The sequence below is a fragment of the Eurosta solidaginis genome, chromosome 5, assembly GCF_040869045.1.
Source record: "Eurosta solidaginis isolate ZX-2024a chromosome 5, ASM4086904v1, whole genome shotgun sequence".
Taxonomy (NCBI): Eukaryota; Metazoa; Arthropoda; class Insecta; order Diptera; family Tephritidae; genus Eurosta; species Eurosta solidaginis.
In genome coordinates, this window is record NC_090323.1 from 271,623,919 (window position 1) to 271,641,067 (window position 17,149).

Sequence of the window (17,149 nt, forward strand, 5' to 3'; positions counted from 1 at the left end):
CGCTTTGATGCCTTACACTTTTATATGTATAAATGACAGCTGTACACAGGTCATCACTTCGGGTATTCATCAAAACAATGTAGCTGAAAACGGATGGTGATTGATGGATGATTAAATTCTAGGTAGCAAGCGTAAGTTTTGAACGGTACAGATGGCAACGTCACGTCAACGAATCCCCAGTACCTTTCTTACATACCCAATGCAGATATAAACACAAAATACCACAAGTTTCGATACGTCAAATGAAATAACCTTTTAAAATAAGGACCTAAGTAGTTAGTTTCTTAAAACTAAAACTATAGTCAAGCGTTTGTGGACTTTTTTCGCTTAGTATATTAAATCTTATAGCCACAATGTTAAAAAAATTCAGCGCCGTGCGAATTGACCTACCCTAATATACGTACGCATACATATGTATGTGTGTACATAAAATAATACGTTGACAACTTTTAACATATGTAAATTAAGTAATGTAGGACTCCAATGAAATTCTATTAAATATACATACATATGTACGCACCCAATTAATCAAATGCGGGACGCAGAGTTCTAAGCATTTACCAGCCCATAACTTGACCTCGACACACGACTTCTTATTTCGTTATTCCCAAAGGACATATGTATGTATGTATGTATATACATATGAACATATGTGCCTATATTGTCCAATATTTAGTTTGCTTTTGTTACGTTGCAGCAAAAAGACTTTTCTGAAATCGGAGCCGATTTGTGTTCAAGGTTCTTAGGATATACTAACGTGTGTATGTACGAAAGAGTTGGTGCTGCTTTCTTAAAAATCGGCGCACAATGTCCCGAAGCCGGCAAAATTGAAAAAGTTCATGGAAAGATTTTTTTATAGAATTTTTTCAAATGCTGAGAAATACATCCTTTTGATCATTTCACACAATAATTTTTATAATAGACTTGCGCGCTTTTATCAGGAGTTCCTCAAACCTGGCAATTTAAGAATGGATAATTTTGCCCAAATTTTTTCTCATAAAAGGTAACTACATAAAACAAACTTAAACAAACTTGAGCTTGTTGGCAAATGTAAATGTCTTGCACGAGTATTTTATTTACAATTGTTGCCCTTTGTCGGCCTATTTGATTTGCATGATCATTATTTCCAATCGGGCTCAAGATCCTAACAATCATTTTTTTTTTTTTCATTATTATTATACTCAGCTGAGCAGAGCTCACAGAGTATATTAACTTTGTTCGCATAACGGCAATCCGTAACGGCATAAACTAATCGAGATATATATATACTTCTATATATCAAAATGATCTGGGCGAAAAAAGAAATTCATTTAGCCATGTCCGTCCGTCCGTCCGTAAACACGATAACTTGAGTAAATTTTGAGGTATCTTGATGAAATTTGGTATGCGGGTTCCTGGGTGCTCATCTCAGATCGCTATTTAAAATGAACGAAATCGGACTGCAACCACGCCCACTTTTTCGATATCGAAATTTTCTAAAAACAGAAAAAGTGCGATAATTCATTACCAAAGACGAATAAAGCGATGAAATTTGGTAGGTGGGTTGAGGTTATGACGCAGAATAGAAAATTAGTAAAATTTTGGACAATGGGCGTGGCACCGCCCACTTTTAAAATAAGGTAATTTAAAAGTTTTGCAAGCTGTAATTTGGCAGTCGTTGAAGATATCATGATGAAATTTGGCAGAAGCGTTACTCCTATTACTATTTGTGTGCTAAATAAAAATTAGCAAAAAAAAAATCATATCCACACTATTAGGAATAAACTACATACAGAGTGTATGTGCCTACACGGTGATTAAAAGCAATAGAAACAAAAAAGGCAACTCTTAGAGACCAACTGTACAGCGAACAACGGGACATTCATATGGCTTAGCAGCTAAAGGTATCTGCCTTTGCACTGATATGAATGTTGGAGATTCGAGTTCAACGCTCAGCTCCCGAAAAGCTAGCTGAGGAAGAAGTGAAATTCAGAAAGATGTTCTAGTAACCATCGCCGTTTGTAAACTTACAATTTTTCTCTAATATCAATAACAAAAATTAGCAAAATCGGATGACGAACACGCCCACTTTAAAAAAAAATTTTTTTAAGTCAAATTTTAACAAAAAATTTGACATCTTTACTGTATATAAGTAAATTATGTCAACATTCAACTCCAGTAATGATATGGTGCAACAAAAATAAAATAAATTTTTAAAATGGGCGTGGATCCGCCTTTTTTCATTTAATTCGTCTAGAATACTTTTAATGCCATAAGTCGAACAAAAATTTACCAGTCCTTGGTAGGGGCATAGATTCTATGACGATAACTGTTTTCTGTGAAAATGGGTGAAATCGCCCAGTTTTTATACACAGTCGACCGCCTGTCCTTCCGCTTGGCCGTTAACATGATAAAAAAAAATAAAAACATGATAACTTGAGCAAAAATCGATATATCTTTACTAAACTCAGTTCACGTAATTATCTGAACTCACTTTGTATTGGTATAAAAAATGGGCGAAATCCGACTATGACCACGCCCACTTTTTCGATATCGAAAATTACGAAAAATTAAAAAATGCCATAATTCTATATCAAATATGAAAAAAGGGATAAAACATGGATTGGTTTATTGGCGCAAAATATAACTTTAGAAAAAAATTTGTAAAATAGGTGTGACACCTACCATATTAAGAAGAAGAAAATGAAAAAGTTCTGCAGGGTGAAATCAAAAGCCCTTAGAATCTTAGCAGGAATACTGTTCGTGGTATTACATATATAAATAAATTAGCGGTACCCAACAGATTATGTTCTGGGTCACCCTGGTCCAGATTTTGATCGATATCTCGAAAACGCCTTCACATATAAAACTAAGGACCACTCCCTTTTAAAACCCTCATTAATATTTTTAATTTGATACCCATATCGTACAAACACATTCTAGAGTCACCCCTGGTCCACCTTTATGGCGATATCCTGAAATGGCGTCCACCTATAGAACTATGACCCACTCCCTTTTAAAATACTATTTAATATCTTCCATTTGATACCCATGTCATACAAACACATTCCAGGGTTACCCTAGGTTCATTTTCCTAAATGGTGATTTTCCTTATTTTGTCTTCAAAGCTCTCAGCTGAGTATGTAATGTTTGGTTAAACCCGAACTTAGCCTTCCTTACTTGTTTTTGTGTTATATATTCACCTTAATAGACATTTTTTTCAATTATTGCTGCTTACTACGACTAGTTTTCGGAAAATTTAAATTATTAAATTAAAATGCAGCTACGTCGGCTAGGCCATGTTATGCGGATGAGAGATGATGATCCGGCTAAGAAAGTATTTTCATCGAAACCCGTCAATAGAAGCAGAAAAAGATAACGGCCCAACACCGCTGGAAGCACCAGCTGGAAAACGATTTAAACTCACTTGGTGTGACCAATTGGCGCTTAACCCAGCGAAGAAACTTCTGGCGCGCCGTGTCGGAGGGCCATAATCGTTTAAACGGTTAAGCGCCAATTAAGTAAGTAAGTAAGTTCGTAAAATTATCAGTATACTACATTCTCTTTTACTAAAAGCTACTTACAGATTGCTTTTTTTAAGCATAAAATTTAAACGGACTCAGCCATCGTATTTTTTTAAATAAACTTTCCGAACACTTATGTGCCGTAAGCTAGACCTTAACTTATTAGCTATATGTCGTATTGCCTATAATACTCCTTATTTTCCTGTAATAAGGTTTATCTGAAAGATAACGTTGTAAATAAGGCTTATAGCCCATTAAAAAGGCTTACATAAGGTAAAATATTATAATCTTATTATAAGACCTGTGGACTAAATAAAATAAGGCTTCCATAAGGTCTTAATTTATGATACAATTTGTTGTAGTTTGACCTTTATAATAAGGCTTATAAAAGGCAATAAAAATCAGGCTTACATAAGGCGTTATAATATAAGAATACATTGGCGGCCACCGTGGTGTGATGGTATCGTGCTCCGCCTGCAACACCGTATGCCCTGGGTTCACACCACGAGCAAAGCAACATCAAAATTTTAGAAATAAAGTTTTTAAATTAGAAGAAAATTTTTCTAAGCGTGGTTGCCCCTCGGCTGTGTTTGGCAAGCGCTTCGGGTGTATTTCTGCCATGAAAAGCTCTCAGTGAAAACTCATCTGCCTTGCAGATACCGTTCGGAGTCGGCATAAAACATGTAGGTCCCGTCCGGCCAATTTGTAGGGAAAGTCAAGAGAGGCACAAGCAAATTGGAAGAGAAGCTCGGCCTTAGATCTCTTCGGAGTTTATCGCGTCTTACATTTATTTTCACCGTCTGATTTTAAATTCCCTTACTCGTCTTTATAATCACATTTTTCAAGTCGTTATTTAAGTATAATTTGGTAATCTATCATCGAAAATTCATTTTCTGCTCCTACGTTCAAGTTGCGCATTATACCAAAAGCCGGAAAAAGATTTACTCAGATAGCGAAAAGTATAGAATTTAATTGAATTTGTGAAACCATAAAAAGGATATTTACTTAATGAAACTAGTTTTATTTGCGCTTAAAACCTTTCAAATAAAAGGAAGATCCAGTTTCCTTAAAAGTTTTACGAAAAGTTAACGACTATGGTTAGTATTTATTTATCATTCAACTCGTTTAAGTTTAGGTAAAGTTTTATTTTTATTGTTATTTACTTTAGGGATAGGGCTTATTTTGTATCGTAAATAAGCCTATAATATGGCGTTATTATAAGGCGTATGATGTGCTTTATTTACTTTATTCTAGGGTATATCTATCAGGAGTGAAAATAGTATTCCTTATTGCTTACAAACGCTTATTCGAATTTTTGCTGGAGTACTTTCAATTAACTATAAATAGATTGGGTGGAAATTGTATGATTTTGTAGACATCTCAGTCAGCGAAGTAGCAATCAAGTTTACGTGCCTTAAATTATGTTAACAAAACTAACAAATCAACTTTATTTGCCTTCACAGAAACGTGTCCGAAATTGTGCAAATCAGTGTATACAACGATTCGAAAGGACTTTTCTTAGCAACTACTGCATGACTTTCAAGATTTACAAGCAAAATTTTGTCAAACCGTCTGCTATTCTTACCTAACAATCTTCAAGGGCAGGTTAATAGAGATTATATAAATAATTTATATACTATTCGTGCCTATTCAATTATAAAAAAATTTTTCTAAACGGGGTCGCCCCTCGGCAATTATTTGTCAAACACTCCGAGTATATTTCTGCCATGAAAAGCTTCTCAGTGAAAGTTCATCTGCCTTGCAGATGCCGTCCGAGGTCGGCACAAAACATGAGGGACTTACATTTATAGGGAAAATTAGAGCGAGCACGACGCAAGTTGGAAGAGAAGTTGGGCCTATATTTCCTTGGAGGTAAACCGCGCCAAGTATTTGTTCATTTTTTCCATATGTGTTCGCCTGTTTGAAATATCTATTATAATAAATATTTATGCCATTGTACTAAATATTTCACGCCTTCACACACCAAGAATCGTTCCAATAAATAAAAGATTATCAGTAGTTTACTATTTTATTTAAGTACTATTTTTATATGTTTACATATGCACATACACATGTTTATATATAAGCAATACTATTACATTTGCAGAGTTATCTGATATCTAATTATTGAACGTTTTAGCTCATACCCATGTACTTTCATACCATACTTAAGTAATGCCGAACTACCACCTGGTACATGTAGGAATGGTTGTTAGGGAAAAACGGAGAAATTGAAACAAAAGCCACCAGTTGTTTTGTTAGCATAAGTATACGCGTAAGTTAATACTTTCATTGTACACTCAGAGGAAAACTGCCACCACAGGACTACTTAAGTTAATAAAATTAAAGAAAAAAACTTCTTTAAAATTAAGTTTTTATTATTGGTTAATAAAATTAACTAAAAAGTAAAAAATAAATTGACTGTAAAGAAATATAACACTTCATAAGTTCATTGTAACCTTTAGCGATAATTAGGCTTTTTCGTCTGCGACAAAAAAATTCCATAAATTCCATATTGTACATAATATATATTTTTATACTCAGCTGAGCAGAGCTCACAGAGTATATTAACTTTGTTCGTATAACGGTAATCCGTAACGGCATAAACTAATCGAGATAGATATATACTTCTATATATCAAAATGATCTGGGCGAAAAAAGAAATTCATTTAGCCATGTCCGTCCGTCCGTCCGTAAACACGATAACTTGGGTAAATTTTGAGGTATCTTGATGAAATTTGGTATGTAGGTTCCTGGGCGCTCATATCAGATCGCTATTTAAAATGAACGAAATCGGACTACAACCACGGCCACTTTTTCGATATCGAAAATTTCGAAAAACCGAAAAGTGCGATAATTCATTACCAAAAACGGATATAGCGATGAAACTTAGTAGGTGGTCCACCCATATTGCGATAACTTGAAAAGGCTCACTACATTTTAAAATACTCATTAATACCTTTAATTTGATACCCATATCGTACAAACACATTATAGAGTCACCCTTGGTCCACCTTTATGGCGATATCCCGAAATGGCGTCCGCCTATAGAACTATGGCCCACTCCCTTTTAAAATACTATTTAATACCTTCCATTTGATACCCATGTCACACAAACACATCCCAGGTTTAACCTAGGTTTATTTTCCTAAATTGTGATTTTCCCTTATTTCCCTCTTCCCTCTTAGCTGAGTATGTAATGTTCGAAAAGGAAGGCTAAGTTCGGGTGTAACCGAACATTACATAATCAGTTGAGAGCTATGGAGACAAAATAAGGGAAAATCAGCAGGTAGGAAAATGAACCTAGGGTAACCTTGGAATGTGTTTGTATGACATGTGTATCAAATGGAAGGTATTAAAGAGTATTTTAAGAGGGAGTGGGCCATAGTTCTATAGGTGGACGCCATTTAGAGATATCGCGATAAAGGTGGAACAGGGCTGACACTAGAATTTGTTTGTACGATATGGGTATCAAATGAAAGCTGTTAATGAGTATTTTAAAAGGGAGTGGGCCTTAGTTCTATAGGTGGACGCCTTTTCGGGATATCGTTATAAAGGTCGACCAGGGTTGACTCTAGAATGGGCTTGTACAATATGGGTATCAAACGAAAGGTGATAATGAGTATTTTAAAAGGGAGTGGGCCTTAGTTCTATAGGTGGACGCCTTTTCGAGATATCGCCATAAAGGTGGAACTGGGGTGACTCTATAATGTGTTTGTACGATATGGGTATCAAATTAAAGGTATTAATGAGGGTTTTAAAAGGGAGTGGTGGTAGTTGTATATGTGAAGGCATTTTCGAGATATCGACCAAAATGTGGACCAGGGTGACCCAGACCATCATCTGTCGGGTACTGCTAATTTATTTATATATGCAATACCACTAACAGTATTCCTGCCAAGATTCCAAGGGCTTTTGATTCCGCCCTGCAGAACTTTTTCATTTTGCTTCTACTTAATATGCTACACCCATTTTACAAAGTTTATTTCTAAAGTTATATTTTACGTCAATAAACCAATCCAATCATCATGTTTCATCCTTTTTTTCGTATTTGGTATAGAATTATGGCATTTTTTTCATTTTTCGTAATTTTCGATATCGAAAAAGTGGGCGTGGTCATAGTCGGATTTCGGCCATTTTTTGTATCAATACAAAGTGAGTTCAGATAATTACGTGGACTGAGTTTAGTAAAGATATATTGATTTTTGTTCAAGTTATCGTGTTAACGGCCGAGCGGAAGGTCATAGGTCGACTGTGTATAACAAATTGGCGTGGCTGCAACCGATTTCGCCCTTTTTCACAGAAAACAGTTATCGTCCTAGAATCTAAGCTCCAGCCAAATTTTACAACGATTGGTAAATTTTTAGAAAAGTATCCTAGACAAATTAAATGAAAAAGTGCGGAACCACGCCCGTTTTGAAATTTTCTTTTATTTTTGTATTTTGCTGCACCATATCATTACTGGAGTTGAATGTCGACATAATTTACTTATATACTGTAAAGATATTAACTTTTTTTTTAATTTGACTTAAAAATTTTTTTTTTAAGTGGGCGTGGTCGGCCCCGATTTTGCTAATTTTTATTAAGCGTACATATAGTAATAGGTTCTTGCCAAATTTCATCATGATATCGTCAACGACTGCCAAATTACAGCTGGCAAAACTACTAAATTACCTTCTTTTAAAAGTGGGCGGTGCCACGCTCATTGTCCAAAATTTGACTAATTTTCTATTCTGCGTCATAAGGTTAACTCACCTACCAACTATCATCGCTTTATCCGTCTTTGGTAATGAATTATCGCACTTTTTCGATTTTTCGAAATTTTCAATATCGAAAAAGTGGGTGTGGTTATAGTCCGATATCGTTCATTTTTAATAGCGATCTGAGATGAGTGCCCACGAACCTACATACCAAATTTCATCAAGATACCTCAAAATTTACTCAAGTTATCGTGTTAACGGACGGACGGACGGACATGGCTCAATCAAATTTTTTTTTCGATACTGATGATTTTGATATATGGAAGTCTATATCTTTCTCGATTCCTTTATACCTGTACAACCAACCGTTATCCAATCAAAGTTAATATACTCTGTGAGCTCTGCTCAACTGAGTATAACAAATTTGGATGCTACTTCGACCGGGACCACTAACCAGGACCTTCGGCGTGGAAGGCGGATCTCGCTACCACCACGCCACTGAGGCTTGCTTTTCACATCTGCCATTACTGAATACAACGAGCAACATCGTTAAATCGAAAATCAGTTTTGATATCACTCCGAAAAGTGTTATACTGATTTTCCCTATTGAAGTCAGTCCTTCTCGTCGAATGCCCAGTTTTCAAAGCGAGTTTGAGGTGCGGTTAAGTTAAGGCCGATTTACTCAAAAAACTTAAGTCGTTCCAATAGAATTCGGTAAAAAAAATGGCATTGTTAAACTCTAGTCACTTTAACCGCAGTTTAAACTCCCACTCAAAATCAAGGTCAGTATTTTTACCTACAGAGTATGTGAACACAATTATAGTTATTTCAACTTTATCAGAAAGTAATAGTTCAATATGAATGAAACAACAACAAATGAACTTAGCACATATAATCTTACATTTTATTTTATAAGAACTTGTATTACTCATAATAACACATTCATATATGGACTGGTGAGCGGAATATCACCCTTTCTTGGCTGCCAGTTCACAATTCAGATTTACTTCAAAAATGGTCTTTCTAAGAATCCGGTTGCAGAACGCGCTATATCAGAATTTGTTCATAATCGTCCAAACTCAAATTAGAACGTATTGCGTTTATGCTCAGACAGCGCATTTTTGAAACAAATTCTGAGGCTCGGTTTTGAATAAAAATCTGAAATGGGGTGGCTTCGAAACAAGATTTTAAAATTTGAAAAGTACAATAGTTTGTTGTACAACAGCTTTTTGAATCGGCAGCCGATATAGAGTGACAACCCACTCAGAAGTCACTACATATGTATGTATATCAAACTACAACAGTACATTCTTTAACTCAAAGACAATAAATCATTTTTTAAAAAGGAGCTTTTCAGCCACTAAATAAAAGACAAAAACTTTGTTTTTTTTTATTCTCCTACCAAAGTTGTTGTCTTTTATGTATCGGCCAAAAAGTTCCTTTTAAAAAATTTATAAAAATTATTGGCCCAAAATCACTAATAAAAAAATTATTTCATTTGAAATGAAAAATAGTTTTAAATTGAATAAAGCATTATCAAACCGAGCTAACACCAACCAGACTGTCACCCTGCATGAGTACTCAGGACTTACTATGCGAAGAAGGCACCTACTCAAGTATTCAGTTCAGCATTAGGTTCTCCATGCTTAATTGTATGAATAATATATCGAGACGAGAAATCTTGAATTATATACGTCAATTTACAGAAATATATATATACAGTCTTGTGATCATATAATTAAGTAGCTTTTAATTGGTCTTAAGTTCAAGTGTCTAAATATCTATATCAAAACGTATGTATGTATGTATATCTTTCGACTAATGCAAAAGGCACTCAATTAATATTTTGAATAAATAACAGAAGCATAAACATATTAATGAAATATTATTTATGATCTGACTGTGCGTAAAAGTTAATTTGAATTGGTATTTGCGTTGGTTGCTTTGTCGGTAATCCTCGTCTTGGCCTTGACTTTTGTATGCGAAAGAATATTACTTTCTTTAATTGAAAGCATACATGAAAATGGCAAAGCTGATATTTGATGTCATTTTCACTGCAAAAGAAATTGTTTTATTAAAATTGTTCTTTTTATGTTTGTATGTATGTTAAAGACATTTGTGCGCATTTGAAAAGATTTGGCAAGCTGTTGCTTAGTTTATCCAGCCTTATATAAATCTAACTAAGCTCTTACAAGCCAACCTAATAAAAACGCACTGCGTCTTTTTAGTGCACGCAAACAACCGGCGTTTTTTGCTCTAACCCAAATAAGCATGCGTTGCGACATTGTAAAGCATGTGTGCAAACGTCAAATCTAAATGTCACGCAGAACAAAAATTGGAACTCGAGTTAGGTTTTCACGCAGCAAATTCAATTTGGGTTGCTCTCATACAAGTTGTATGTGCATGAGACATTTTTGACAGAAAATGACTTGCGTGCGTTTATATTAGGTTGGCTTGTTAAAGAATGACAGACAAAATTTCTAAAATTGAGTAAATTTATGCGTTTTTATTTATTCAGTTTTGTCCTTTGAAATTGTGAACATTTTTTGCGTTGTCATTATTCAAATTAAATGACCTTTTATTTACAAACCATTGTCTGTACATTAGAGTGTGTCACCACTCAAGCGAAGATCAGAATTCAAATATATTGTTTATTTTAAGACCTCTTACAAAAATTTTCGACATTTTATTATTGTATGATTAAAAATACTAAAAAATTAATATATGTATTTTTTTCAAATGATCAATTTGAATGATAAACAAGTTAGAAAGTCTAAGTTCGGGTGAAACATTTATACACAGCTGTGCACTTGAAACACTGAAGTAGGAATGGCTTTCAGGCAAACAGTTGTGGCTATGAAAAAAATGTTTATGCCAAGTTTCGTTCGGATTGGGAGATTTTTGTTCGGCTTATTGCATTAAAAGTGTTTTGGAAAGAGCAACAAAAAGGCCGGGCCACGCTCATTTTCAAAATTGATTTAAGTTTTGTTCTTAGCTCAACCGGTTCCCCCCATAAATTCAGAAAACAAAAATTCGTAAACACATTTTTTCAGAAAACATTAGTCAGAACCCTTTTTTCAGGAAGCCAAAATTCAGAAACAAAAATTCAGAAATCAATATTCAGAAACAAAAATTCAGAAATCAAAATTCAGACATCATAAAAACATTAAATTCTGCACAAAATTTTATGTTTTTTTGCTGTCTGATTACTTTCTGAATTTTGACTTCTGAAATTTTTTTCAGCCTGGAACACAGCAACGTCGAAAGAAGGCGTTATATATCCAATCGAATTATGGAATATGTATAATATCACTAAATTGGGTGAAGTCCGCACAAATAATTCTATCGAAAGGTGGCAGAACGTCATTAATTTCATAAATAAAATAAAAAAGAATATGCAATAACTTATTAAAATTTAATTATTTTTCTGTCGTCTGATTACTTTCTGAATTTTGCCTTCTGAAATTTGACTTCTAAAATTTGACTTCTAAGATTTGACTCTGAGTTTGGACATCTGAATTTTGTCTTTCTGAAAAAATGTGTTTCTGAATTTTTGTTTTCTGAATTTATGGGGGGCACCGCTCAACCACACCACTACTGAGGTAGAATATCAGTTAAATGTTGTTAAACTTCCAAATTTTCTTCTTCTAAATGTGGGTGGTGCCACGCCCATACTCCGAACTTTTTTTTTTGTAATTTATGTTTTGCGCCATAAAACTAATCAACCTACGAAATTTCATTTTATCCATTTTTTTAAATTTTCGATATCGAAAGAGTGGGCGTGGTTATCGTCCGATTTCGCTCATTTTCAATCGAATCTTTTTTGGGTCCAGATAAGCCTGTATACCGAATTTGATGAAGAAATCTCAATATTTGCTCAAGTTATCGTGTTAACGGACGGACAGACGGACAAACGGACGGACGGACATGGTTTTATCAATTTTTTATCGAAGTCTATATCTATCTTGATTCCTTTATACCTGTACAAGCAACCGTTATTCAATTAAAGTTATACTACCGTGTGTACAAGTACAGCTGGGTATAAAAGTGAAGCTAAAATACTAGCCCTACTTACGATTCATTCGTAAATCTTACACCGCTCCTGTGGAACATTTACTTAACATCGTTGCAATTTTCACATTTTTCACAGCACAGGCATGGTATTCTAGTGGTTAAAAGCACTTGCATTAAACAACGTCATGTTGGTACTGGGATCGAATCCCAGTTCCCGGAAAACGGTATGATGAAGGTCTCGAAACAAGTAATTCACCCATAGCTGTGTTTAGAAAAGTGTGTGACTTTATCTCAATTTTTCAATAAAAAACCAATTTTGTGTCAAAAGTTTGCGAATTAAAAGCTTGCGGATTACCTCGCAATTATCTAATAATATTTTTCTTATAGATATCGGATTAGTTTACACCTAGCTCTAAATTTGTTGCCTATTTCATAAAAATTCAAAAACTTTTCAAACAAATTTTAAAACATTCAAATAAAAAACCCGATAGTGCAATTTTGTAGCCCATTAAACTTTAGTGTAAAATGTAACTTTTAAGTTGTTCGCCCGAGTTTTTGGAACTTTCTTGGCAAAACTGTCTCGATATAAGCTTTAAGCAAAGTGCATTTCGCCTTAAAAAAAATTCTGAAAACTCAGAGCCACCTTCAAACTACTAGAAAGTAACACTCTGTTAGGCTGAAATTTAATTTAATTAAAAAAAAGCATTCGAAACGTTTAGTAACTTAAAATTGAACCATAGTTGTTTTTTGTCAGTGGCATATTCCACAACCTTGAAACGCATTTTAGACCATTGCACTAGAACAATTTTTTGTTCATACTTTTTTAAAAAAATAGAGAGAAAATAAATATGAATAAGCAGCCACTGGAAATTGATTAAATGAAACTTGTCCGACCGATCACAAGCTAAGCTGAGCTTATATTTTTTGTTGTTGTTGTTGTTATTGTTGTTGTAGCGATAACGACACTCCCCGAAGGTCTTGGGGACTGTTATCAATGTTGATGGTCCTTTGCCGGATGCAGATCCGGTACGTTCCGGTACCAAGCCCGACCATATCGGGAACGATTTGTTATGACCTGCGACCTTCTATACCATACACGCCATAACACCCGCTAAATCCATGAGGAGATTGGGGTCGCCAGAGCCTAGGTTGTTAATGTAACAGGATTCGACACGGATAGGTGAGGTTGACAATTGGGTTTGAAGAAGATATATATTGCGCTGTCAACCCGAAAGGGTTTCGCTACACAACCCCTTGAATCTATTTGGTATTTTAGTCGCCTCTTACGACAGGCATACCTACCGCGGGTATATTCTAACCCCCTAACGCGCGGGGGTTTTTTGTTGTCAAATATATTAGTGTCGTGAAAATAAAATGTTTATCTTTGATACTCATTAAAACAAATTGGTTGGAAATATTCTTCTAACTTGTCTCAAATTATTTAGTGAAATCGTTCATTTTCATAGGACGTGATTTCGTTGTCCCACCACTTGGAAATATTAGGTTTTAGCGATAAGTCGACCTTTAAGTGATGAAGTTTCAAGGCTTCTCACATCCCATCCGCCACAAAACAAAAAGCAAATGAACCGGGACACTAGCGAAAGAAAAAAATTTCTAAAATTACTTGTACTTACGTCAACTCACTTTTTCAGCGCATCCACGTAAATATTAATATTGTCCTTAGAGTTTAAAAAAGCGCAAGTATTTTAGTGAGGCACTCTAATATGCTCAACAATGTGCGTCCTTTCCACATTTTAACGCCTTTTATGCTCAATCACGGATACTCTTTAAATTTCCACTTAATTGTATGTTTTACTTAGAAATTTGTGAAGAAAAATAAAATTGACACTTCATGACATTCATTCGTTCTGCAAAAGGCAACAATATCAATGTACCGCAATACCAAAGGATTTCAAACTCAACAGCTGTATATATATATATGCTTCATTAGACCGTATGCGATTTTTTAGTTTTCTTCCTATCGATTCGTTTTCCTTTTTCCTGAGAGGCGTGTTGAAATAAAACCCAATCGTTTTCGATTTTACATAAAGTTCATATGGAGAAAACTATTTTAGCTTTCTTTTTTCCTTATTCTGTTGATAACATCGGCATCTTATCGAGCCTTCACAACATTTCTTTGTACCCCACAAAAATAAAACTTTACAGTGGTCGGCTTTTAAGGTATAAGGACATAGTTCCAAGCGCATAGCCAAAGTAAAGAAACGACGATCATGTCATCCCTTATGTAGAAACATTATCTACTCCAATAAAATTTGATGTTGGTTATACTGAGATCGGAGTCACGGCTCGTTATAGAAACCTTAAAAGCAATGTTTTGGGATTCAATGTGCTCAGTATTGTTTCTCAAATCAAATAAGTACTACGTTTCGATTCGTTTTTGATTACAATAAAGTAAAGTTGAAATATCTGATTTGAGTTTTGAGCTTGTTTGGCAGACAAAAATTAAAAAATTATTAACCGACTTAATAATTATACATTTATATATGTTGTAGTCCAAAATAATGATGAATACCTACAGTTGTCCACGTTGAAATAATTCTAGTCGGATTACAGTTCTTAAAAAAGGTACACAGGTCTTTCCAAATTTCTCTATTAGGAAATATGTAGGTGGTGTTGTGTTCATGTAGAGAAAATGTTATATACTGCCTTGATACCAATTTATGTACATAAATTACATTTTCAATAATTAAAATGAAACGGAATATGAAATCAATGGATTTGGAATCTAAGACGTTTTTGAAACTTTACAGTGGAATAATATTTAATGGCACCCGAAACACGTCTCATAGTTCATGCAAAGCTCCGCTGTAAGGATAAATCATGCTCCGTGGAGTAGTTTTTCTCTGTGATCACCGGTGATACATTGGCGATCAAGGTGTTAAGTTAAATTTAGTTTCGCTCATAACAAAATAAACACTGCCCGCAGGCCATTAAACATAACGGCTCAAACGACAGTTACTTTGGCAAGCTCATTGAGCTATTTAAATGAACTGAATAAAATAACAACAACAAACATGAAGTTGCTCTATTTTCTTGCACAACAATTACTTTTTTATTTATGTGCGAATACAATTCAACATGGCCAACTGAAATTGTATAATTTTAGTTCAAACCATTTGGAATGATTCCATTTTAATATTCCGCATTATAGAGCCAAACAAAATTTAAATAATCGTTTTTATTTGACAGGCAAATTGTTTTATAGTTCAGACTTGTGCGTCAACTCGTCTATTTTGAAATAATAATAAAAATCACTTTTATACTTTCTCGCTGATTTGACGATGTCTCTTTAATAGGGGTGGGAACGGGGTGTGCACTGAGAGATAAATTGTTTACTCACTCGAAATCGTTTGTTTATATAATTTAGTATGAACTTTTTCTGCAATGTCAGGAGCTTTGTCAGCTAGTCTGGATTGCTGAATGAAAGTTAGAAATTACTCATACATAAGTAGGTGCCATGTATGTATGTAGGGATGTAGGCACTTGTAAAATATTCATATTTGTTGTAATTTTACCTTCTTTATTTGGTGAATTGGTTAGGTCAGCGATGGTTGAATTAAAAGTAATGAGAATCGGTTATTTCTAGTTCACACAAAAATTAAATAAATTGTCCCCCAATTGCTTAGGAAAACAATAAAAACTCAAATAGGCCACGATTCCCAAAAGTTATTTTCATTTCAATACGAACTGCAGAGAAGTGAAAATCAAAATTGAAAAAAATACCCCTGATATAGATAGTGAATTCGTGGAAGCATTAGTAAATTAAGCTGTGAGGAGCCTTGCCAGAAGAAGATAATCAACGTCCCACACGGAAAATAACGTGTTTTCGTAAAATGAATATCTTGTGGCAGCATTCAAAGAATCCTTACAAATGAATTGCATATGGAAAAGTTCTCGACGCGTTGGGTGCCAAAGATGTTAAACGTCGAACAAAACGAAAAAGTATGCCACCTACTAATCTGTACTTAATGATTCGGCTTGTTCCATATATACTCAATTCTTTTTTCAGCTCTCTAGAACACAAAAAAGAGTTAGCTATGCAATTTCAAATTAAAAGCCTTTCATCTCAGTGATGCAGCGATTCTTCGGATCATACTTCGTGTTTTCAAATCATAATTTGCACAAAAAAATATTTGGTAAACGGAACACTTTTGAAACTCACAATTTATAAATTTGCGAAAGTGGGAACTTTTATAAATTGAGTTTAATAAGGTACTTAAGTATAAACTTTCAGTGGTTTTACTGATCCACTACTTTGACTACAAAATTGATCGTATTTAAGGATCCTCCCAGCTCCTAATTTACATATGCGTCTCTCTCTATAGTTATTTGCTTATTGAGAGTAAAAAAATGTTATTTTTAAATTGTGTGCAAAAGTATTTATTTTATATTCCAACTGCGTTATAAAATACTAACAAATTGTCGCAATAAATCAAATACGTTGTTATTTTGTTTACAGCAGGAAACAAGTTAACAAAAAAAAAAAAATTAAATTAATGCCGATCACAGAGTGCGACATTTTGGAAGTTTTACAATTTATTGCTAATTTTGATCAAAGTTGATAGCCTTTTTTATTTACTTGTCATTTTATTTTTGGTTGATGTTTCATTCTGAAGTGATCATCAGACCTACATAGGGTTATAAAAATTAAGCATTACCTCATTTTTTTTGACGTATTCCCTTAAAATTACTTTTTATACAAATAGCTAAATATACCGTTAAGAAGTTATTAACGCTTTAATCACCTAATCCTGAAGCTTGAGGGTAAATGACGATAAAGGCTTCAGTTATGCCCTCGGCTTTTGACCTTTCATTTTACTCGATATAATAAAATAAAACTGATAACGCTGTCCGATCAGCAAATATTGATATGCTATCAATGTTCTAATGATAAGCCCAATATTGGAGAGG

The 17,149-nt window shown here is 34.3% G+C and overlaps 1 protein-coding gene across 1 annotated transcript in view; it reads left to right on the forward strand.

Annotated features, from left to right (window-relative positions):
• Nucleotides 1-17,149, forward strand: part of CrzR (corazonin receptor) — a 65,732-nt gene that overhangs the window by 37,475 nt on the left and 11,108 nt on the right. The gene's annotated exons all lie outside the window — the stretch shown is intronic.